Here is a 9,803-nt window from a genome sequence, read left to right on the forward strand (position 1 = left end):
TGGACGCGGACCTGCCCACGTGAACGTGAAGGCCACAGGTCCTAAAACTTCACAAACGAGACTTTTTGGCTGCAATCGCAAAGTAAAAAATGCCCAATCCCCCAATTCCTTCCCTGCGAATACGATACCACCTCCGTGATCACGAAGAAGTAACCAGCATATCAGCAATTTAACATTTAGCTTCGGGTAGTCCGAAATTCACCCGACCCACCCGGGACCCCGTCCAATTGCACCAACAAGTCCATAAATAATATACAGACCTACTCGAACCCATGAAACATTTAAAACAACATCGAAACTAAGAATCATACCCCAAAACCAAATAAATCAACTTATGAACTTCAAACATCTTCAACTAGCTCTGAACGCGACAAATCATACTTAGACAACTTGGAACAATGCCAAATTTTGCGTACAAGTCATAAATTACCATATGGACTTATTCTCGGGCTTGGAATCCCAAATGAAACTCGATTACACCAAAGTCTACTTGAAACCAAATTTAAAGAAGATGGAAACCTTCAATGCGCCGATTTTCAACATTAAGTGCCGAACTGCTCCCAGATCACCCGAAACTCGATACAAACACACGCCCAAGTCTAAAATCATAATATGAAGCTATTGGAACAATCAACTCCCGTATTTGAGGTAGTTTACTCAAAATATTGAATCAAGTCAAACTTGGCCATCTTAGGCCACTATTAAGGTACTAAGTGTTTCGATTTCAACTCGATCCCTTCCAAACCCAAACCAACCATCCCCTTAAGTAATAAAATAGTAAAAGCACATACATGGAGTCTAAATTATGGGAATAAGGATCTAAAAAGTAAAACAACCAATTGAATCGTTACAGTAATGTTGTGAACGTGATTCACAAAGTAAAATTTCTCGCTAAGTAAAAGAATGAAATGATAAGGAATACATGAAAACTAATTAAATTGAATTTGGTTAATTGGCTTATGCATTGATTAGATTATATCCATGATTTTAGAAGATATGCTATTTATACATGAGAAGTTGATAGTTACCAAGCTCAGCCTACTATCTAATCGCACTATATAAAGCAAGATCTATCAGATTTGCATAATTTGTGGCTCACTGGGTGACATCCATTGCTTATCGGGTGACGATAGTGTAAATAGAATTCGACCGACATATCATATGCTCCCCTTTTTAAGAAAAATAAATTAGTCATTATATCGACTGATTCTTCACTTGCAGTAAAAGATTTGGTCAAGTTACTTCTTGACTTGTGTGTGAGTGATTGGAGGTTTCAAGATGAAATATCCGACTAATTAACTCACTTGGCATTATAGAATAATGATTGACAGGCCCTTAAAACAATTTGACATCTGGCGAGTCAAGACTTAACTGTGTTGAACTCAATGGGAAAATGACCGAAATAACACCGTAAAGAGGTTGGCCTTAGACAAATTAATGTTTTATACTTCAATCCCACACAAGATGGGGTGATTGGTGTGGTGTCCAATTTTTGTGTGCATAGATTATAGAAGGACCTAGTTCTTCTATGTGTCCCTTATACTATTGTTGTAGAATAATAAATGCCAAAAGTAAAAAATACAAGTATTTTTACATGGAAACACTCAACTTAAAAGGTGAAAAAACCTTAACCTACTATCCTGTAGGATTTTCCCAACACTTCACTAAATTATTGAGCCAAAAACAACATTTACAAATCTCTTTATAAACCGAAGGATTACCTCTAACACTCTGTAGTAACCAGCATCTGGGACAACTTCAAGTTAACTCTAACTTGAATACAACAATTAGAGTTCCTAGTACAATTGCTTCTAGATAAAGCTGAAAGGTACAACTTAAAAGCCCTACTACAATGAAACTAGAATATAAGATAGGAACTTGGAACTGGTTCTTCTATCTGGTTCATGTAGCTTCAGCTAGACACACTTGAATCACACACAAACTTCTAGCAAAATGACTTGCTATTTTTCCCTCAACTGATGTTTAACTTCAGCGTTTGTGCCTTTCCTATTGAAGAGAAAAAACCGATATTTATTAAGTTAGTAGAGTAAGATTAACTAGAGTTCCAATGTTATACCCTTACTTTGATGGAAGAGTTCTAGTTATCTTTAACTTCTAACTCCTCCCTTATGTTGGATAAAGTTCTCTTCGAGTAAGGAGTCATTCTCCTTATCACTTATGCAACCTTGTCGTTCAGGAGATATCATGTATAGACATTTAAGATTATCTCCTTCACATGCATCCCTTATGCTCGAATCTGCCTGTGTCTGTCTACACTATGTATAGACCTGGTTCATGCTTGAGTTCCTTTGTCAATGATCAAAACAAACTTTACTAAGGCCAACAAATTTCCCCTTTTTGATGATGACAAACTTTGTGCTTTTCATTAGCATAGGACCTGTTTCAACTTAGCTCAACATCAACACAATGTTAGAACATTTTCCATTTTAAAGTCACAAATCATCAAGGACCAGGTTCATTAGGTTATTAACATTACAATCCAAAGTTAAAAGCACAACATGTTTTCCCCTTTTGGCATCATCGAAAAGTTGCATAATTATGTTAGATAACTAGATTCTATTAAATATTAATCATGGCCACTGGGGCTACTTCAAATGCAATCATAGAGTCAAGCTTTATTTACCAATCTAATGATATTACCAATCTAAGAAGAATCGACAAACAGTTGAAGCACAAAAAATGTTGGTTATCATTGATACTAGTCATCCACAAAGCATAAAGCAAAATAAAGATACTAGATCATGAGCAGAAAGAAAACAAAATCCGATCCGGGTCACTAGTTTGTCTAACTAGGCAAACAAGGTTTCAAGGCTGGGAAGGACAAAGTTCTTGGTTTCTGGCCTGAAGTAGTTTTAACATATCTTGAAGAATGCCTTCATTCTTCTCCTTCTCCTTTGCAAGCTCATCCTTGAGAGCATCCCTCTCAGTTTCTACTTCTGCCTGCCTTGTCTTCATCCTTTCAATCTCAGCATCCTTTGGCCCAATCTCTTGCACCAAGGCTCACACTTTGCTATTCACAAGTACCTTCTTGGATGAACCAGGTTCGTTGGGAGTAGTGTGGACTTCATAGTCACATGCAGCTAAAGTGTTTTGCCCAAAGTAATCCTTGTTTGTACCAACATCCCATTTCTTGAAGGGTACTTTGAAGTGATCAAGTACAACTGTGAGAATGAATCTATAGGGAATGGCATGGTTGTTGGTGCTAGTTAGAACCCTATCAAGCAACTGGATGATAAACCGGGGCCAATTGATTTGCCTCCCACAGTCCAGACATTCCATAGGGACCAGGTCCATAAATATGGTAATGTGCCTTCTTTCCTACCTGGGCAACACGACTTTGTTAACAAATTCAAATAACTCTTTGTGGGGTGGCTTCATCTCACTTTTGTATACAGCCTTGTCCTCTAGCTCTAACTGGTTGTCAGTAAACTTTTTTGTAATGGCAATGGAGGCAGGAAGATTCTCTAAACTTAGTCATTTGAGCTTCTTGTAATCATTGTATCCTTCAGTAGGTACACTTAGAATCTCTCCCAATTCCTTGTCATTGATGCTCACTGTCACCCCCTTCACAACACTGGTGACTCTACAATTTGTGATCTCACAATTTGCCATGAACTCCATAATCTCAGTTCTAGCAAGTTTCTATCCATTAGAAGGACCATGTCCTTCCAACCTTGCAATTGTAGGTTTTCCAGCTGTATCACCATGTCTTCCTCCTCCACGTCCCTGAGGAGTCTACCCTTGAAGATGGTTCTTTTCCAAAACTTAACCATCTTGTCCTGTTTTTTATCAGTTTCTTCTTCATCTTCACTTTCTTCATTCTCCACTACTTTCACTTTCCTAGATATCATGGTAGACCTTGTACTTTTAGCCAAGGTAGAAGGCTCTGCAGACTTTGTTTTCGACTGAGACTTCTTTTTGAAATTCTTTTTTTTCTTTGCCTTTGGAGTCACAGCCTCCACCTGTTCTACCTCCTCTTCTTGTTTGCCCTAGCAGTTCCAGAAATTTTGACTCTTGAACTCTTCTTCCTTTTTGGGTTGTAACTTTCATACACTCATTTCAATAGCTCTTTGCGGGGTTCTTGCATAGATGGAATAGGTTCTTGGAACCTCTTCCTCAACCATACAAACCCCTCTGCACCACTTGCATCTCCAGACCCACTACCCCCTTTTTCTCTCATGCTTTCTTCCTCTTCAGTAGATTCCTCACTCCACAATACCATAACTCCTATTTGTTTAGTCAAACCAATAGGAGAGGGTGAAGATTCAGCCACTTCTTCCTTTTCCATTCCCCTCACATCACCTTGAACACCATTTCTCTCTTTTTCTCTTCTCTTTTTATCTTTACCACCAATTTTCCAAAGTTAGTGGTCCCAACCCCACCCACAGTTCCAATCAGAATAAACCTACTTTCTAGACTTTTAGCAACCTTGGATATTATTTCAGATGTTACCAGCTCTATTTCAGAAGAAAAAGTTTCTTTCCCCTCAACTGCAAACTTAAATGATCATACAGATTTTTGGGATTCTTATGCCTGGCTTGCTTTCAATTGTTCATCTAACTTCGTGGATAATTCACTTCCTTCCAATATCTTATGAGCAGTAACCTTTCTCATCCTTTTCTAGATGTATGGTTGGTTGAAGGTGCATGTGTGGATTCATTAGACGGTGATGAGGGTTTTTCAGAGAGGTTATCCATTGGTTATAGTAGAAGGAATATGTATGTGTTTAGAATATACGAGAAGATTTAGAGAAATATTTGGCGATTTTAAAATTATAAGTGAAGAAATAGATAAGGCCAAATCAATATAAAGAGGGAGAATTTTATCGGGTAATGGTAGCTTTTCAGAAGCTCAAAAGTCAAGTCAAACTGGGAGTCAACTTAAAAATACGTTAAGGACTCTCCCTATAATCTAGGCACTTATTGCGTTTTGGACTTTCCTTGGGTGAAATTGGTTCATTTTGTAATGGATAAGTTCAAAGAAGGTTAGTATTAAATGAGACTCTCCCTTTGATCATAATCCAAATATAATTTTTTTTAAATATGCGGAGTGGAGAGTCTTACCACGTATTCTTTGATGAAACAGGTTCTTCACTGAGAAATCTCTTGTGTAAGTCTGAATTTTCCAAGAAAATAAAGATAATATCATTAGAGATTAATGAGACATTTTAGCATTTGCATGGGAGTATACTAGTGAAAGTATGAGACTGAGCAAAATCTAATTTAATTATGTACAAAATTCACAATTATTTCTAGCCAAATTTTGAGTTAGACTGGTTCCTTTTAGGTGATCTTAATCCTCCTTAATTCTAACATTTTCCTTTCAAAGTGATTTCTACTTCAAGATTTTTTAAAGATTATAGGTATTTGGTTGCCACTAGCACAAATTATACAATGATCAAACCCTTTTCATAGTTCTCCTTCAAAAAGTGATGCCTAAAATCTATGTGCTTAGTTCTTTTATGATGAACTGAGTTCTCTGTCACTAATTTCACTGGTGTTATCACAATAGATGGGGATACAACCTATATCAATTCCAAAGTCCATTAATTGTTGTTTGGTCTAGAACAATTAAGGACAATATGAGGCAGCAATGACATACTCAACTTCAGCAGTAGACAAGGCCACAGAATTTTGCTTTTTGGTGGCCCAAGACACAATACATGAGCCAATAATGTGTGTCATACCTGAGGTTCTCTTTCTATCTACAAGAAACCAGCATAATCAGCATCAACATATCCTAATAAGTTGAAATTATTACCTTTTGGGTAACATAGATAGAGGTCAATAGTGCCTTTTAGGTATCTCGAGATCCTCTTGATTGCAGTAAAGTGATACTCCTTTGGATTTGCCTGAAATGTAGCACAAATTCCTATATTGAAAACAATGTCAGGTGTACTAGTAGTGAGATATAACAAAGAAACAATCATTCCCCTATACAACTTCTGATCAACAGATGAACTAGGTTCATCTATATCCAATTTTGTAGTTGTTGCTATAGGTGTGTCAAATTCTTTGGAGTCTTCTAGTTTAAACCTTTTAAGCAACTCTTTAACATACTTCTATTGATGGATCATAGTTCCAATTGAATTTTATTTAATTTGTAAGCCAAAAAAAATTAAGATCACGCATCATACTCATTTCAAATTCACTCCCCGTTAGTTTAACACATTCTTTACTTAACTTATCAGTAGTGGTTCCAAAGATTATATCATCAACATATATCTAAACTACCAAGAGGTCTTTACCTTTTTCTTTCAAGAACAAAGTATTGTCAATTTTACCTCTCTTGTAGCCATGCTCAAGCAAGAATTTGACAATCTTCATACCATGCTCTTGGATCCTGCTTGAGCCCATAAAGTGCATTTTCAAGCTTGTACACATGATCAGGACATTCCTTGCTTTAAAGCCCAGAGGTTTCTTGACAAACACATCTTCTTTTAGATAGCCATAAGGAAGGAACTCTTGACATCCATTTGATGGAGAGTGAATTCCATGTAAGCAATAAAGGCTATAAGAAGTCTAATTGCTTCCAATCTTGCAATTGGAGAAAAAGTCTCATCATAGTCTACGCCCTCCTCTTGACTATATCTTTGAACCACCAATCTTGCCTTGTTCCTTATAGTTGTTCCATTTTCATCAAGTTTGTTTCTGAAGACCTATTTTGTGCCAATTACTGATATGTCCTTGGGTCTTGGTACCATATGACAAACTTGACTTCTCTCAAATTGGTTCATCTTGCATTGCATTTACCCAGTCTGCATTCTACAAAGCTTCAACAACATTTTTAGGTTCAATGAAAGACAAGAAAGCATCAAAATCACAAAAATTCTTCAAAGAAGATCTGCTTTTAATTCCACAGGTTGGATTACTAATTATGTTCTCAATGGGATGAGAACTTTGATACTTTTAAGTTTTAACAACCAGCTAGTTTCCCCTAGATATTCCTTCAATGTTTTGTTGATGCGGAACAGGTTCATGGACACGTTCCCTCGAGGTTTAAGAATTTGTTCCTCTTCATTCAGTTCCCCTGTTAGGTTGTGCTGGGTGGAAGAACATGTTCCATCACCTTTTCCTCCCTCTAGTGCAGCTTTAGTCTAGATTGTAGTTTCATTTGAGTTTTTTACTAGCCCAATTGCTTCATCATCATCTTCCTACCTTTTAGAAAGAATATTAGTTTCATCAAAAACCACATGTACACTTTCTTCTACAGACATAGTTTTTTTGTTATAACTCTTATAAGGTTTACTATGTGAAGAATATCCCAAGAATACTCCCTTATCACTTCTGGGACCAAACTTACCTAGGGAGTCTTTACCATTATTGTGCACAAAACACTTGCATCCAAATATACTAAGATTTGATATATTTGTCTTTCTCCCTTTAAGTAACTCGTAGGGAGTCTTCTCAACAAGAGGGCTAGTCATGCACCTAATTGTGATGTAGCATGCAGTGTTTACAGCTTCTGCCCAGAAGCTATGGGGCAGTTCACTAGAAATAAGCATAGCCCTAGCTATTTCTTCCAATGTCCTATTCTTTGTTTCAACTACTCTATTTTGTTGTGGAGTTCTAGGAGGAGAAAAATTATGATTTATGCAATGCTCATCACAAAATTCAGCAAATTTAGCATTCTTAAATTCAATACCATGATTAGACCTAATTGATGTAATTTGATTACTTAAATGTTTCTGAGTCTTTCTAACAAAAGAAGTGGATAGGTCAAATGCTTCCTCTTTAGATGTTAAAAACAATGTCCAAGTAAACCTAGAGTAATCAACAAGAAGCACCATAACATATCTCTTACCACATCTCCTCAATGTTCTCATTGGCCTACAAAGATCCATATGGACTAGTTCCATCGTCCTGATAGTGCTTACGATTCTGTTGCTTTTGAAAGAGGATCTTACCTGCTTCCCCCTTGCATAGGCCTCACAAATTTTATCTTTCTTGAATTTAATGTTAGGCAGTTCTATCACTAAATCCTTGGAGACTAGTTTGTTGAGTTGTCTTAGACTGACATATCCAAGTCTTTTATGCCAACGGAGGGGATCATTATCCAACACACTTAAGCAAGTGAGCTCATTATCTGAAAGTATAGACAGATCCACAAAATATATGTTCACTCTTTTTGCCTGCAAAACTATCTGCTCAGTGTAAGATTAATCACAAAGCATTTTGTAGAGGTGAATGCTACCATATTAACTCTATCACACAATTGTGATATACTTATTAGACTTCACTTCAGTCTATCTATCAAGTAGACAGTCTTAATAGAGTAAGAATCAGTCTTACCTACCTTTCCAACCCCAATGATCTTTCCTTCTTTTAAGGTCTTCAAGTGAAAGGAGTTGGTTCTTGCTTCCCGTTACGTGCTTTGAGCAACCACTATTTATGTACAATATTTGGCTTCTCCCCTACACTCGGACTTGCAAAAGGAAATAAAGGGTTAGTCTTAGGAACCCAAACTAGTTTGGGTCCCTTTCTATAGGCAAAAGGATGAATCAAATTCTTTTTAGCCCAACTTTGAAGCCTATTCTTTCCTTGAACAAATTCAATGTTCTTTTGACTTGCCTTTTCTTTTGAAGTGAATTCACTTTTGTAGTGACCAGTTTCACCATAGTGTGTGCAAATCCTATTCTCAGGAAGTGTGAGGTACTTGCTTTTGGGATCCCACTTAGGTGCAGGGTTCCCAAAGCCAAGTTCTCTTATGTTTCTACTATGGTGTTCTTGTAGACATGAAAGTGCATCGGATGACCTGTTCCATTTACATGTTCTGTCTAACTCATGCTTGACCTTGCTTAGGTACTCCTTTAAGATTCTTAACTCTTTATCTCTCTTGTACAACTCATGTTTTATTTTTCTTATAGTTTCTTCTGAAGTGAGTTGTGTGTGATCAGCTATCTTTTTACATGTTCCTAATTTCAGTTTTAGATTTTCAGATCCAAGTTCTAGGATAGTTATGTCAAGTTCATGAACATGGTTCTTCAACACAGCATTTTCACTAGCCCTAAGTTCTAGGTGTTTGCACTTAGCTTTTAAAATCACACATTTTTTTGATAGCTGTTCCTTTTCATTATTTATATCCTTAGATTCATCAATTATCTTTAGTAAAAACTCAGAGAAACTTTCTTTAATAAAAATTTAATTTTGTCTTTAAGACGAAGGACACTTACCTCAGTTTTTTTATAAGAATCTCCAACGACCATAAGTGATTGTTCATCATCATCATCATCATCATCATCATCTGAGCTTTCATCTGATCTTTCTCCCCAAGCAGTGACCATAACCTTAGTTGATCCTTTGTTTTTGCTTTTCTTGAGTTGAACTTGTTCCTTCTTCATGTTCCTTCATTCAGCTCTTTTCTTCTTCCATTCAATTTCCCACAAAGGAGAGTTCTTGATGTGGATGCAGTAGCCATCATTGGTTTGCTTCTCCGGAGCTTTTGACTTGTTGTAGCTTCCACTTCTTGAAGAACCCTTTCCTCTCCTCAGGTACTTCTTGAAGTCTTTAGTGATCATTGGCATTTCATAATCTTGCAATTCCGAACCTTCAGTGATTCTGAGTGCCAAGCTCCTTTCCTTCTTAGGTACATCTATATTCATGGTTTGTCTCCTATGTTCATAGGCAATGAGATTTCCAACCAATTCATCTAGTGGGAGAGTGGCAATATTCATTGATTCATGGATGGCAGTGATCTTGCGATCCGATGTTATAGGAAAAACCTAGTTAGTATTTTCTCGATACTTTCTTCTTGGGGAATAATACTTCTAAGAGATGTTAGCT

The sequence above is a fragment of the Nicotiana tabacum genome, chromosome 5 (genome assembly GCF_000715075.1).
Source record: "Nicotiana tabacum cultivar K326 chromosome 5, ASM71507v2, whole genome shotgun sequence".
NCBI lineage: Eukaryota > Viridiplantae > Streptophyta > Magnoliopsida > Solanales > Solanaceae > Nicotiana > Nicotiana tabacum.